The sequence below is a fragment of the Scardinius erythrophthalmus genome (genome assembly GCF_964197995.2).
Source record: "Scardinius erythrophthalmus genome assembly, chromosome: 2".
NCBI lineage: Eukaryota > Metazoa > Chordata > Actinopteri > Cypriniformes > Leuciscidae > Scardinius > Scardinius erythrophthalmus.
In genome coordinates this window covers 66,595,528-66,610,544 of record NC_138222.1, presented here as the reverse complement: position 1 = coordinate 66,610,544, position 15,017 = coordinate 66,595,528, and the positions used below count along the sequence as shown (strand labels likewise).

The following is a 15,017-nucleotide window of genomic DNA, read 5'->3' as shown; positions in this document are numbered from 1 at the left end:
GCAAAGAGTAATATAAAGATTAATATAAAGGTTAGTAAAACGTTACACTCACTTCATTTCTTCTGGAGGTGCAGCAGGAACACGAATAATTGGTACAGATCCTTTTTTCAGGAGCAGCTTCTTAGCAAATAATCAGCTTTTTTACTGATCCTCGTTTATAAAGCAGTCTGGTTAAATGATTCACACAAACATGAAAGCATTGACGTTGATCGTGGGGAATATTCCCTTCGAAAACAAACTCAGCCACTGTGTCTTCAGCGGTACGGATTTAGGAACGTCAGTATGATGCTGTGTTCATTATTACACCCAAGAACAGAACACCACAATCTCTAGATGCCATTCTACTCCATCATGGGAGGGGCGTCGATTTTGTGACGTCACAAAATCAAACAGCTTGATTTGAGATGGGAGGAAACATATAAGAAGATTAAAAAAAAAAAAACACTGGATAGATTTTTAGCATTATATGATGGTTGTGTACAGGCACTGCCAACACACACTTCAGTACAATCAACCCCTTTAAACAAGTCATTGGTGCTTTCTGCACAAATTAGTGCCTCAGTTGTAATTGTAACGATCAAAATCTGGAGTGCCTCTGAGAGTCATCAGAGGGCACTCCACACCAGACTGATCACTTCACAAAACTACAATTCCCATAATGCTTCATACCTGGGACTGATTGTGCACTCACCTGCATCTCATTCAGACACTCCATATAAACCACACTCAAACAGAAGATCAGTGCGAAGTATTGCATTGCCACAGACTGTAATCATTGAGCGGTTTCCCCTATTCTACTGATCTGTTTATTGACCTCGGATTGTTATCTCGTTTCTGTCTGTTTGCTGCCTGTCTCGACTTGGATTGATCTTGGATTATTGTCTCTTGCTGCCTGCCCTGAACTTCTGCCTGTGACCTGACTACTCTCTGTATCTGTTCTCTGATCACCCTGTTTTGCTGTTGCCTGACCCTTGCCTGTTTTGACGTTCCTTCATTAAAAGCTGCAAATGGATCCTACTGAGTCTTCCAATTCATAACAGTAATTACTATAGTAAATGAAATGTATACTAATTTATCTCAGGAAGGCTTTTAAAGGGCACCCATCTATCTCAGTTCAATTTAGAGATTGTTCTTGCGTGTGGCAAAATAAGGAAAAGGCAGTGAAAAAATAACTATTTTATCGGTAACCGAGTAACAAAGGCAAAATCATTTCATAGAAATAACTGCTACACATTTTGAATGTGTGTGAGAAAGAATGTGTCTATGAGTGTATCTAAGCCAGTATTTGGAACCTAAAATAAACAGAATAAGAAAACATCTGTGAGAAACACAGATGCATAAGAAATAACTCCTAACATACTACACTTTACAAGTGAGAGAGGAAACATGCAACATGGATGCAGACAAACTCATGAACAAACTCGCTGTACAGCCTAAATTTACTCTGTTTGCATCAATGAATCATTTTCCTGTTGTCACAGTAAAGCTGCTTTGAAACATAATCAACCTAACATGTAAAACTGACGCTCATTTATCGGCACCCTATGATCGGCACCTACTGATAATACTATAAAGAAGTCAAATCTTGATGACATGATTATTGGGAATTTACAGTATATTTTATAAATATGTATGGTATATATTTAAGTATTAAATAGACATTAATTGGGAAATTTCCATTAATTGGGAAAAGAGTATATATATATATATATATATATATATATATATATATATATATATATATATATATATATATATATATATATATATAGTTAAAAATAATAATAATAATACAGGCTACACACAAAAAAAATAATATAGGCTATACAAATGTTAAATATAAATAAGAAACCAACAGGGGAATTGATTTAAAAAATAAAAAACTGCGATGGAATTAATAAAAGTGATTTCCTTTTATTGCTGTGGGTTTCCTTGTAGAACCATATTATTTTATATTCTTACATATTGTATATTATCATTTTATATATAAACCCCCCTCTTTCAGCTCAAGTCTAGCTCACAATCTTTTTGAAAAATGCAACTTAAATGGGCGTGGATGGCTGTGATAAGAAGGGAGGGGAGTGGGTGTGGTATGGTATGGCACGGCAGGGGGGAGGAGAGGAGGGGGAGTACTGTGATCGCCACAAGCTAATCAGTGGTAAACCATGAGGAAATGCTATATTTTTTTATAGCTGGCAAAGCTAAAGTCTAATGAAATACACTGACACCTTATTTTTGTCCTTTCAAAAGTAACTGAATGCACTGCTACATATATTAGCCTACAGTAATCATAATTGTATTTAAAACATGTAAATGTACATGCATATGTATAATTATGTCATTATACATTGCTATGCATAAGTTTAGACACCCATGCTAAAGTTGACTAAAAAGAGGAATAAAAAAATCACCTTTTGGAAATTGAACTTAATGCCTTAATTAAAAAAAAAGGAAAAATTCAACCTTTAAGGACAACAATTTTCTTTGTGAATGAACAATGTATCGTAAATAAATAAATGTTCTTCCTTAAAATACAGGGTGCATAAGTCTGGACACCCCTGTGTTAAATTCCCATAGAGGCAGGCAGATTTTTATTGACAGATTGGCATGGAGTACTTTCCATAAGATCATCTCTCAATGCAAATCAAACCAGCTATTAAGCTAACTGAAATAAAGCCATGCCAATCTCTAGGTATGGTGAAGGCTATGTGATGATGTGGGGCTATTTTAATTCCAAAGGCCAAGAGAACTTTATCAGGATGCATAGTATCCTGGATCCATGAAGTAACTGGCCTTTAACCCTCTGAGGTCTGAGGTGTTTTCTGGGCCTGGAGGTGTTCTGACATGCTCTGACATTTCTGGTTATTTCTGTTACTTGTGACATTTTCATGGCTAAAGTCTAATTACACTGTATTCAGCACAAACTCTGCTACAATAATATATCAGCAGCATGTTTGTAAAAGTTTGCAGTTTTGAGATAATGACATTTATGCGTGGTTTGTGAAAATACAAAAAAAAAAATTCTCACTGAAATAAGGCCATGAAACCCCTACTGATTATTTCTTCACAAGACTTTTGAAAATTGTATGACATAGCCTAGAATATTTGCTGCAAAACTATGTGAAAATCACCCTGACTGCTCATTCAGAGAAGACAATATATTGATTTAAAAAATTTTACGACGTGTTTTGTGTGAATAAGCCTTATGCGAGAGCTCATTCCAACCAATCACCGACAGGGGGAGGGTGTTGTGAGGTTTTGAGCCAGCTTTTTCTTCAGCTCTGACTTCGCATGCAGCCGTGCACAAGCACAAAACCTCACAACACCCTCCCCCTGTCGGTGATTGGTTGGAACCCTATTTGTTTTGGTTTTGAGTGTTTGGCTAAACCGTTTGTTTTTGTGTGCAGATCTCAGAGCCTAGGCTGCCTACAGAGACACGTTTTTTTGACGGCATGCTTATGGGGCGGGCAGCTAGCGGATCGTTAGGAAAGATTAGATGAATGTGATAAAAATATTTTTGGGCCTGAAATCACTGATACCACCTTTAAAAATTAAAATCTGCCTGCCTCTATGGGAATTTAACATAGGGGTGTCCAAACTTATGCACCCTGTATTTTAAGGAAGAACATTTATTTATTTACGATACATTATTCATTCACAAAGAAAATTGGTGTCCTTAAAGGTTGGAGTTCCCTTTCAGTCGCTCACGTTCGACGTAACGTCGACGTGACGACGTAATTGGGATCACTTCAGGGAGCCCTATCAACTTCGAGTGTCTACAGAACGAGCCAATGAACGTTGGCGTGCGTGAATCGCGTCACGCGCCCCGCCCCGCAGCGCGGGTATAAACAGGAAGCGGGCGCACGCACACATTGTCTTTCACTTCGGAGCCGAGTTTCTGTGAGACTTTTTTGTCTATGAGAATCAGCCTTGAAGACTTCAAAGAGGATCATCTCTCTCTGTTCCTGTGTTGGTGTGACGGCGCGATCAGCGGTGGCCGCGAGCATTGCAGCTCTCAACTGCTGTTTTCACAGCACTGTGTTTGTGTCTGTGTGTGTGTGTGTCGGTTCGGTGGGCGTTTCACCTGTGTGTGCATTCACACTGCGGCTACCCCTGGGTGCCTCAACACAAAAAGAGAGTTCTAAATCCTTTTTTATTTTTTACAAAAAGAGCAACACAAGTGTGACCCTGCGTCTTTTTCAAGATGTCATTCCGCTTGTGCGTTTCTGGATGCCGTCGTTCCCTGGCGCCAGCAGATGGCCACAGCAGTTGCCTCTCGTGTTTGGGCATTCAACACGCTGAGGCAGCTTTTGTGGATAGTTCATGTTCCCATTGCGGGAATATGACTATCGCAGCGCTGAGATCGAGACTTGCTTACCTCAAGGGAGGTGCAGTCCCCTCGCCTATGCCCCGATCTAGTGTCTATTCTGCCCCGCAGAATAGACCTACTTTGGCGTATGACCAGGGTGATCTGAGGATTACCGTGAGGGCTTCCCCGTCGAGTCATCCTCCGCGGGCCCCTCAGGCCTCACAAGCGCTGTCGCCACTGGAGCCCCTTAGTGGACGCCTTGGTCCTTCTCCGGAACGGCCAACCGTTTCCTTTGGGGCTCCGGCTGATGACCAGATGTCGATCGCAGCATCGGAGGGGGAGCTGTCCTCTGGAAATGACGACTCGGCTGCGTTGCCCCCCTCGGGGTGTGTAGCGTTGTCCGAGCCGGATCCAGAATGGACTGCTATGCTTTCCCGGGCCGCCGAGAAGGTCGGGCTTGCGTGGAATCCTCCACCACGTCCCGAACCTTCTCGGTTGGACGATTGGTTTCTCGGGGCGGGCCGTGCTGGTTCTCAGTGCGCCGCCCCGGTACCTTTCTTTCCGGAAGTGCATGAGGAGCTTTCTAGGACGTGGAAGGCACCGTATAGTGCCCGAAGCCGTTCTAGTGGCTCCTCACCCCTCGCCACCCTCGACGGCGGGGCAGCTAAGGGGTATGTGGATATCCCCCCAGTGGAGCGGGCCGTCGCGATGCAGCTGTGTCCGGCGTCCGCTTCCTCTTGGCGGGGTAATCCACGCCTCCCGTCCAAGGCCTGTAAGTTTTCGTCCGGTCTAACAGCGAAGGCTTACAAGGCCTGTGGACAGGCTGCTTCCGCCCTCCATGCCATGGCGCTCTTGCAGGTCCACCAGGCCCAGGCGCTCATGGACATGAACGAGGGTGGTTCTGACCCAGAGCTCCTCCGGGAGCTCCGTGTGGCAACCGACCTCGCCCTCCGGGCGACGAAGGAAACTGCACGTTCTGTCGGTCAGGCGATGTCCACCTTGGTGGTCCAGGAGCGCCACCTTTGGCTCAACCTGGCGGATATGAGGGACACCGATAAATATCGGTTCCTGGATGCCCCTCTTTCCCAGGTTGGGTTGTTCGGCGACGCGGTCGAGAGCTTTGCCCAACAGTTCTCGGCCGCACAGAAGCAGACGGAGGCCATCCGGCACATCCTGCCCCGGCGGACCGCTGCTGCTCCCACCCGTCTGCCGGCCGCAGACCCTCCGTCTACTCGTCGCCGAGGTCGTCATCCAGGCCTCAGCGCGGAGCAAGCCGTAGGAAGCCGACCCCGCCCGTCCAGGCCGCTGCCAAACCAGGAGGCAAGCGACGGTGCAAACGACCCTGAGACGGGCGGCCCCGTTGCTTCCATGTGCGAGCGTGGTGTTCGCATCCTCAACTACCTCGACGACTGGCTTATTCTGGCCCAGTCGAGAGAGCAGTTGTGCGAACACAGGGACATGGTGCTCAGTCACCTCAGCCACCTAGGGCTTCGGGTCAACTGGGAAAAGAGCAAACTAACCCCCGGGCAGAGGATCTCTTTTCTTGGTATGGAATTGGACTCGATCAACATGACAGCGCGCCTCACCGAGGCCCGTGTCCAGTCAGTGTTGAACTGCGTGAGCACGCTCAGACGCAGAACAGCGGCACCACTGAAACTGTTTCAGAGGCTCCTGGGGCATATGGCATCTGCAGCCGCGGTTACGCCGCTCGGATTGCTTCATATGAGGCCGCTCCAACACTGGCTCCACGATCGAGTCCCGAGATGGGCGTGGCAGAGCGGCTCGTGCCGGGTCCAAGTGACTCCGCACTGTCGCCAAACTCTCAGCTTGTGGTCGGACCCTTCCTTCCTGCGGGCAGGTGTTCCCCTGGAACAAGTGTCCAGGCACTCTGTGGTCTCCACGGATGCCTCTACCACCGGCTGGGGGGCCACGTACAACGGGCATGCAGCTTCAGGTCTGTGGACGGGGCCTCAACTGCATTGGCACATCAACTGCCTCGAGTTGTTAGCAGTACGTCTTGCACTGAGCCGTTTCAAAACGCTGCTACTAGGCAAGCACGTACTGGTTCGTACGGACAGCACTGCGACCGTTGCGTACATCAACCGCCAAGGTGGTCTACGTTCCCGCCGCATGTCACAACTCGCCCGCCATCTCCTCCTCTGGAGTCAGAAGCATCTGAGGTCGCTTCGTGCCGTTTACATTCCGGGCCTGCTCAACCGTGCAGCCGACGAGCTCTCACGGCAGCAGGTGCTACCGGGAGAATGGCGACTCCATCCCCAGGTGGTCCAGCTGATTTTCAGGCGCTTCGGGACCGCTCAGGTAGATCTGTTTGCCGCCCCGGACACGCCTCATTGCCAGTTGTTCTATTCTCTGACCGAGGGGACCCTCGGCACGGATGCTCTGGCACACAGCTGGCCCCGGGGCCTTCGCAAGTATGCGTTTCCCCCAGTGAGCCTTCTTGCACAGACCTTGTGCAAAGTCAGGGAGGACGAGGAGCAGGTCTTGTTAGTTGCGCCGTATTGGCCCAACCGGACCTGGTTCCCGGAACTAGTGCTCCTCGCGACAGCCCCTCCCTGGCCCATTCATCTGAGAGAAGACATGCTCTCTCAGAGACGGGGCACCCTATGGCACCCGCGTCCAGACCTCTGGAAACTCCATGTCTGGTCCCTGGACGGGACGCGGAGGTTCTAGGTGACCTACCCCCTGCAGTAGTTGACACCATCACTTCCGCTAGAGCCCCCTCTACGAGGCGCCTCTATGCGTTGAAGTGGAACCTGTTCGTTGACTGGTGCTCCTCTCACGAGGAGAACCCCCGATCTTGCTCGATCAGAGCCGTGCTTTCCTTCCTGCAAGAAGGGCTGGAGCGAAGGCTGTCTCCCTCCACCCTTAAAGTGTATGTTGCCGCTATTGCTGCACATCACGATGCTGTTGATGGTAAGTCTTTGGGAAAGCATGACCTGATCGTCAGGTTCCTGAGGGGAGCAAGGAGACTGAATCCTCCTCGCCCACTCTCTATACCCTCTTGGGATTTGTCTCTGGTCCTTTCGGCACTTCAGAGACCACCCTTTGAGCCTCTGCAATCAGCTGAGTTAAAAATTCTGTCCTGTAAGACAGTACTCCTGGTTGCATTGGCCTCTATCAAGAGGGTAGGGGACCTGCATGCATTTTCGGTCGACGAATCGTGCCTAGAATTCGGCCCGGATAACTCTCACGTCATCCTGAGACCCCGGCCCGGATACGTGCCCAAGGTTCCTACCACTCCCTTCCGGGACCAGGTAGTGAACCTGCAAGCGCTGCCTTCGGAGGAGGCAGACCCAGCCCTGGCTTTTCTCTGTCCCGTTCGCGCTCTGCGTCTGTACGTGGACAGAACGCAAAGCCTCAGGACCTCAGATCAGCTCTTCGTCTGTTACGGAGGCAAGCAGAAAGGGAAGGCTGTCTCCAAGCAGAGGATGGCCCACTGGATAGTGGATGCCATCGTCTTGGCTTACGAAGCCCAAGGCGTGCCCTGCCCGCCTGGGTTGAAAGCCCACTCCACTAGGAGTGTCGCTTCTTCCTGGGCGCTGGCACACGGCGCCTCGCTGACAGACATCTGTAGAGCTGCGGGCTGGGCGACACCTAACACGTTCGCTAGATTTTATAGCTTACGTGTTGAGCCGGTTAATTCCTGTGTGCTCGCTTCTACTAGCCGGTAACACCGAAGTTCCCGCTCTAGTGTCGGCTTGCTGCGCCACTCCCTTCCTAGGAACGGATACGTGCGCTTTTTTACTCCAGTCGAGTTCCCCATTGGCGAACCCTGTGAGTTCCTCCGCACCCCTTCGGCAGTCGGACGTTGCGGAGCGTCCGACGCCAGGCCTTCCCTTGGCAGAGTCTGATCTGCCGTCACTGTCCGGTGTGTCTCCCCCTTCGGGTGGAGCCACCCCAGTGACATTCCATATGTCGCACTGCCCCTTCGGCCAGTCCATATGTGTATTCTCCACATGTCACCTCCCTTCGGGCAGGATGTGGCTCCGCAGCGTTCTTTCCCCTGGAAAGGTACGCTTTCCCAGTGTTATCCAAGAGTTCCGCTGTGTGGGGCATAATGGAACAGCAGTTGAACTCCCTCTACGCAGGTCTTCCGCCACAGCAGTTTGGGGGTCTGAGAGTCTTGCGTAGGGCGCTGGATGTGGCAGCAACCGTGGCGTTTTCCATGGGATCCCAATTACGTCGTCACGTCGACGTTACGTCGAATGTGAGCGACTGAAAGGGAACGTCTCGGTTACTGATGTAACCCTCGTTCCCTGAAGGAGGGAACGGGAGACGTAACGTCCCGTCGCCACCGTTGCTGACCATCGCTGCATGGCCGTCACAAATCTCGGCTCCTCAGCGAAAAACAATGTGTGCGTGCGCCCGCTTCCTGTTTATACCCGCGCGGCGGGGCGGGGCGCGTGACGCGATTCACGCACGCCAACGTTCATTGGCTCGTTCTGTAGACACTCGAAGTTGATAGGGCTCCCTGAAGTGATCCCAATTACGTCTCCCGTTCCCTCCTTCAGGGAACGAGGGTTACATCAGTAACCGAGACGTTTTCCTCATTTTTTTTTTTTAATTAAGGCATTACGATCAATTTACAAAAGATGATTTTTTATTCCTCTTTTTAGTCAACTTTAGTGTCTAAACTTATGCATAGCACTGTAAAATATATATTTGTTTACATACATACTATAAATGCATATATTTGAATAATATTATAAAATAATAATAAATAATAAATTTTCTGCTTAAAAAAAAAGAAAAAAAACCTTTATGTACACTGCCTAGATCTACGCGACCCCTAAACCCACATAATAAAGATGGACAGTGACAGAGAAATTTGCACACATTAAGCATATGATACAATTGAGGTATTATCGAAATATCTCAATTTTAATAACGAGTGATTATTTAACAAAAAACAAATAGTACGGTCAGGGTTACAATTTACGCACACACACACACACACACACACACACACACACACACACACACACACACACACACACACACACACACACCTCTGAAGCGATAGAAAAGTCCTGGACCCAGGCCCGGACTGGCCATCGGGAGCACCGGGAGAATTCCCGGTGGCCTGGCGACTAGTTTGGCCTGCTGCCAGCCAGCGTTATTTTTTATTTTTGTATACTACTACCTTTATCAGTGATGATTTTCGAATTCGTCATTCAATAAAATAAAATTTTCAATAAAATTATTATTATAAATTAAAATCATGAATCTGTTCGTCTTGACTGGCAAGGCTACGATTCGACTTAAAGCCTCAGCCACACGGTTAAACAGAAAATGCGAGCATCACCCGATGATGGAGAGAAAACGTACTCGGTTACCTAATGTAACCTCGGTTCTCTCTAGAAGAGGGAACGAGTATTGCGTAAGTTGCTTACGCATCGGGAAAGTCTTCTTTCTTCGAGATCTGAAGCCAAAAAATATCCTTAATTTTGTATTCATTGTCAACGCAGTGTGGCAGCCGGCAGACCATGGCAGGCTGTATAAGCGTGCTCATTGGCTGCTCAGCGGCAACTGCTTATGCCTACCAGTGAGCCCTGAGTGTCATCACATCCTCCACATCCCCCACACCCCTCTAACCGTCAAGATGGGTGTGGCCAGTGTGTATATTAGCAGGGCTCACAGGCTGAAATTCTGGTTTTCGTAGTCTGAAGCGCAAAAGCTTGTGGCGCGTCACGGCAGGTTACGCAATACTCGTTCCCTCTTCTAGAGAGAACCGAGGTTACATTAGGTAACTGAGTACGTTCTTGTGTAAGTTGCTTACGCATCGGGAACCCCTTGTCAACGCCGTGCGCGCTGAGCATTCAGCACATGAATCCCAGGGAGACCGGGGAAAGCATAACGCTGAAAACAGGTGGCCAGTCGGAGAAACGGGCCAACACATGTACAAAGCACTTCACTTCGTAGATAGATAGAGCGGCACAGCCGTTCTATACATATCAATGTAAATAGTGTGGGCGGCAGCGCGGGCCCACACAGTACATAAACACATATTAGGGAAAGAAATAGAGCGGTTTCACAGTCTATTTGTGGGGAGAATAATCCCCAGTGCGACAGAGTGTAGGGCGGGCGGCCAGCGGCGCGGGCCAGCACCAGTACACAAGCGTTTAACGGGGAATAAAGGAACAGAGCGGCACAGCCGGTCTGAGCACAAAATACTCCTTCCCTTGGTGCCATACCAGAAATATCACCAGTATGTGAACGTAGTCTGCACATAATAGACTGGGCAGAGCATACATGTCACTTATACTGATAACAGTTTAGCCTGCAAGGCAGGAACTTCCAGGTTATAAAACCTCACGAATGTCGATGGGGAGGCCCAGCACGCCGCCATACAAATATCGTGAATAGAAATTCCGCTGGACCAGGCCCACGAAGAGGCAATGCCTCTAGTGGAGTGGGCTCTGATACCCAAAGGGCACTGCAGGTGTTTGGAGGCGTAAGCTGCTGCAATCGCGTCCACTATCCATCTGGACAGGCTCTGTTTCGAGGCGGCGAGACCCTTGGTGCTCAGTCACATCAGTCTACGGTGGTCTCTGCGAGCGGCACTTCTACTTGCGCGGCCCGGCAGGGACAGGCGAAGCGACAGCTTGGTCGAAAACCTCAAGTCGAGCCTGCAGGGTCGACATTGAAAGTTCTTCGCACTCGGGGCAGCCGCCCGTAGAGAGTGCGGTGGCGGCGTGCTCGCGGCCCAGGCAGAGAGTGCAGAAGAGGTGGCGGTCTCCGTTGCTGAGCGTCACGAGCCGCAGGAAAAAAACGAGCCGTTTTGATAAAAACGCCTTGTGCTCTTTTAGAACAGTGAGAGAAAGTGTGTCGCAGGGCGACCACACACAGCAGTAATAAAAGGATATGTCGCCGGATAGCGTAGCAGGCACGGATGGCTGAAGGCGGCGAAGGTGGCCGGCTTCCTCAGGCGCTGTCCTAGGCTTGCTGGTCGCTTGTTTCAACGGCGGCGGCTCTCAAGATCCAGCGATGCGAAGAGCTTCGCTGAAGACAAGAAAATCAGAATTTCAGCCTGTGAGCCCTGCTTATATACACACTGGCCACACCCATCTTGACGGTTAGTGGGGTGTGGATGTCACTCAGGGCTCACTGGTAGGCTTAAGCAGTTGCCGCTGAGCAGCCAATGAGCACACTCATACAGCCTGCCATGGTCTGCCGGCTGCCGCACTACATTGACAATGAATACAAAATAAAGGATAATTTTTGGCTTCAGATCTCGAAGAAAGAAGACTTTCCCGATGCGTAAGCAACTTACGCAATACGAGAGAACCTCTCGTAAGAGAACGGCCAGGTGGAGCAGAGAGGGAAAGGACAACGAAAAAGAAAGCACTCCAAAAACAAGCAGCAAAATGTTGCAAAATGACTGACCTGTTCAGGGCTTCAAGTGCAGGTCAGTTTTATCTCTATACTGTACTTTTTTCTTCGTTAACTTAGTATTGAAATGCTAGCAAATGTAGGCGGTATAGCGCCCCTATTACTATCCTCACTCAAAATACTGTATGCTAAAGGAGATTAATATTATTTAGTGTAAAGTTACATTAGTAATTTAGCAGACAAATATTAACATTTATGTGGTACTGGGAGCATAGAGATAGGAGTGATAGTGCAGACATCAACAAAAAATAATGCAATAACATTTTATTAGACAATTTAGAAAATTATGTCTGCCCATTCGTGAGGTTTAAAACTTTTTCCCTTGTTTTTTTTTTTTTTTTTTTTTTTTTTTTTTTTTATCAAATGAAGGTGGAGACAGTCAACCTAGCACTAGCTGTGGTGCAATGATCACACATTCAGCCAGGGCGTGAGATGACATGTAGAAGCAAAATAAGATTATTATTATTATTATTATTATTATTATTATTATTATTATACATATTGTATGAAATACGTTGCTAAATGTTGGATATCTAAGTAATTTTAAGATAAAAACAAGATTTTGTCAAAAATTTAATACTTTGATTTTTTACTAAAATAAATGTAGATTCTGGGCAAACAAATTACAATAAGATGGTTGTTTTACACCAAGGTGGAGACAGTTCTGCTTGTAACATGAGGCCAGAACAAGTGACAGGTGAAGAAGTGACAGGTGAAGAAGAGACAGGTACAAGAAAAATATGCACACTTTTTACATACATACATACATACATATACATACATACATATATATATATATATATATATATATATATATATATATATATATATATATATATATATATATATATATATATAACAATAGTACTCCACTTTAATTAGTGAATGAGGCTGATGATACTGGTGGAAGGGAGAGACAGAGAGATACTAGGGTAAATGAAGAGAAGGAAAAGGGAAGTGAGGATACCGTTCAAGAGAAAGCCTTTGATTATTTTACACGGCCCCAGCCTAAGGATTTAGACCAATAAATGTAATTTAGGAAAAATAGGGTTGTCCATTTTTCAAAATTTTATTTGGGTGCATAGGATGGCCTGGATGGGTGTAGGATTTCCCACCCTGAAATTGTGTCCCAGTCCGGCCCTGTCTGGACCGCATCACTCGCAAGACGAAACCTGCATTGGTGTACAAGGCCGAAGTCCACCATTCTCCCGTTGAGCATCGCGGGAGTCTAGCATCACTCGGGGAACAGCATTGCGGGGAACTCGGGCAGCATCGCGGGGAAAGATGCACTGGAACTTTTGCACTACGAAAACAAACACGCGTCCCATCATTGCCTCTCTCATCTACTATGCGATATCATAGTTTGACATGTCTGTCATTGGAAAGATCCACGTGGTGTCATGAATAATTAATAGAAAGTGTCTTCTCATTGGATAAGAAAACTCAGTCTCATGAATAATTATGAGACACCGATGTATCATAATTGGTTTAGGGTTTCATGACCCTTTAAGTTAGGATGGAATGTGCTCCAGTTTATGTGCAATGCAAGTGACCGTGCGGGTGCCTCCATGATTATTGTATATGATATTGTCTGTTATATTTGCTTCTTATTTATTAAATACAGGCAATTGGTTGATGAAACATTGATTAAAATTAAGATACAATTTAGGCCTATACAAAACGAAATTCACTTTAAAGAAAGGCTTTCTACAAAAAAAAAAAACTTAATGAAGTGGTCAAAATCATGTCTGACCCGCTCCATATCTTCATGATACTAAAATCATAAAGTAGCGGCTATGCTATGTACAAAAAATCAGATGAGCCCAGAATATGAATGCAACATTTAATTACATGTTAAGCATTTTCCTCCCATAGAAAATCATTATAAGAACGCTTAATGTGGCTTAATGCAGATTAGAATGTCCCCTTATTGTGTCGAAATAACAAGATATTATGTTGAAATAACATATATTATGTCGAAATAACAACTTCTTATGTCGAAATAACGAGATATTATGTTGAAATAATGAGTCGTCAAGTCAAGTCAAGTGTATTTGTATAGCGCTTTTCACAATACAGATTGTATCAAAGCAGCTTCACAGTATTAAATTAAAATAATACAACAAGGTTTGTTTCTAATGGAATTAATTGATTGATAAAATTAAAATTAAATATCCCCAAATATCCCCAACTGAGCAAGCCAAAGGCAACAGTGGCAAGGAACCGAAAAACTCCATCAGGTGACCTAATGGAGAAAAAAAAAAACCTTGGGAGAACCCGGGCTCAGTCGGGGGCCAGTTCTCCTCTAGCGTTTATGAACTAGAGACCGGATTTAACTGTAAGATTAAAAATATTATATAAATGCCTGGCTGAAGAGATGCGTCTTTAATCTAGTTTTAAACTGGGAGAGCAAGTCTGAGCAACGAACAGTATCAGGAAGGCTATTCCAGAGTTTTGGAGCTAAATTTGAAAATGCTCTCCCTCCTTTGGTGGATCTGGATATCCTAGGTATGACCAAACGCCTCGAATTAAGTGATCTTAAAGAGTGCGATGGATTGTAGGCCGATAGATGATCCGTTAAATAGACTGGAGCTAAGCTGTTTAGGGCTTTATAAGTCAGAAGCAATACCTTATAATTAATATGAGACTTTATAGGTAACCAATGTAGTGATGATAAAAACGGTGTTATATGATCATATTTTCTTGATTTAGTTAGAACTCTAGCGGCTGCATTTTGGACTAACTGTAGCTTGCTTATTGAGGATGCAGGACAACCAGCTAATAAAGCATTACAGTAATCTAGTCTCGAGGTCATGAATGCATGAACTAACTTTTCTGCATCAGAAACTGATAGCATATTACGTAGCTTAGCAATGTTTCTAAGGTGGAAGAAGGCTGTTTTTGTAACATATGAAATATGATTTTCAAAAGACAGGTTGCAATCTAATATAACACCCAGGTCTTTTACTGTAGAGGATAAAGTAAGAGGGCATCCTACTATGTTAAAATTGTATTGTGAGAGGTTTTGTGGGCGGTTTTTTGAACCGATAAGTAGTACCTCTGTCTTGTCTGGATTTAATAAAAGAAAATTACGCGTTATCCTATCTTTTATATCTTTAACACACTATGTCAATTTGGATAATTTAGCATTTTCATCCGGCCGTGATGAAATATATATAATGACTTAATATCTCGAAATAACCAAATAAGTTTTCTTTTTTTCCTTCTTCAAAATGCGGTTCAGGGCTTCCATAGAATACAGCCTGAATATAATTGCTTCCAGAAAGCATCACCT

The 15,017-nt window shown here is 45.9% G+C and overlaps 1 protein-coding gene across 7 annotated transcripts in view; it reads left to right on the top strand.

Moving 5' to 3' along the window:
• LOC308687003 (interferon-inducible GTPase 5-like) overlaps window positions 1-15,017 on the top strand; it is a 28,109-nt gene that overhangs the window by 1,201 nt on the left and 11,891 nt on the right. For 2 of the 7 annotated variants that reach the window (XM_081359188.1, XM_081359193.1), the window contains exon 2: window positions 12,375-12,449. The exons of 4 other annotated variants lie outside the window; for them this stretch is intronic. The gene's annotated coding sequence lies outside the window, so the exon portion shown is untranslated. Of the gene's footprint in view, window positions 1-11,561; window positions 11,739-12,374; window positions 12,450-15,017 lie in introns of all 7 variants that reach the window. One more of the 7 variants, XM_081359189.1, reaches the window with a different exon arrangement.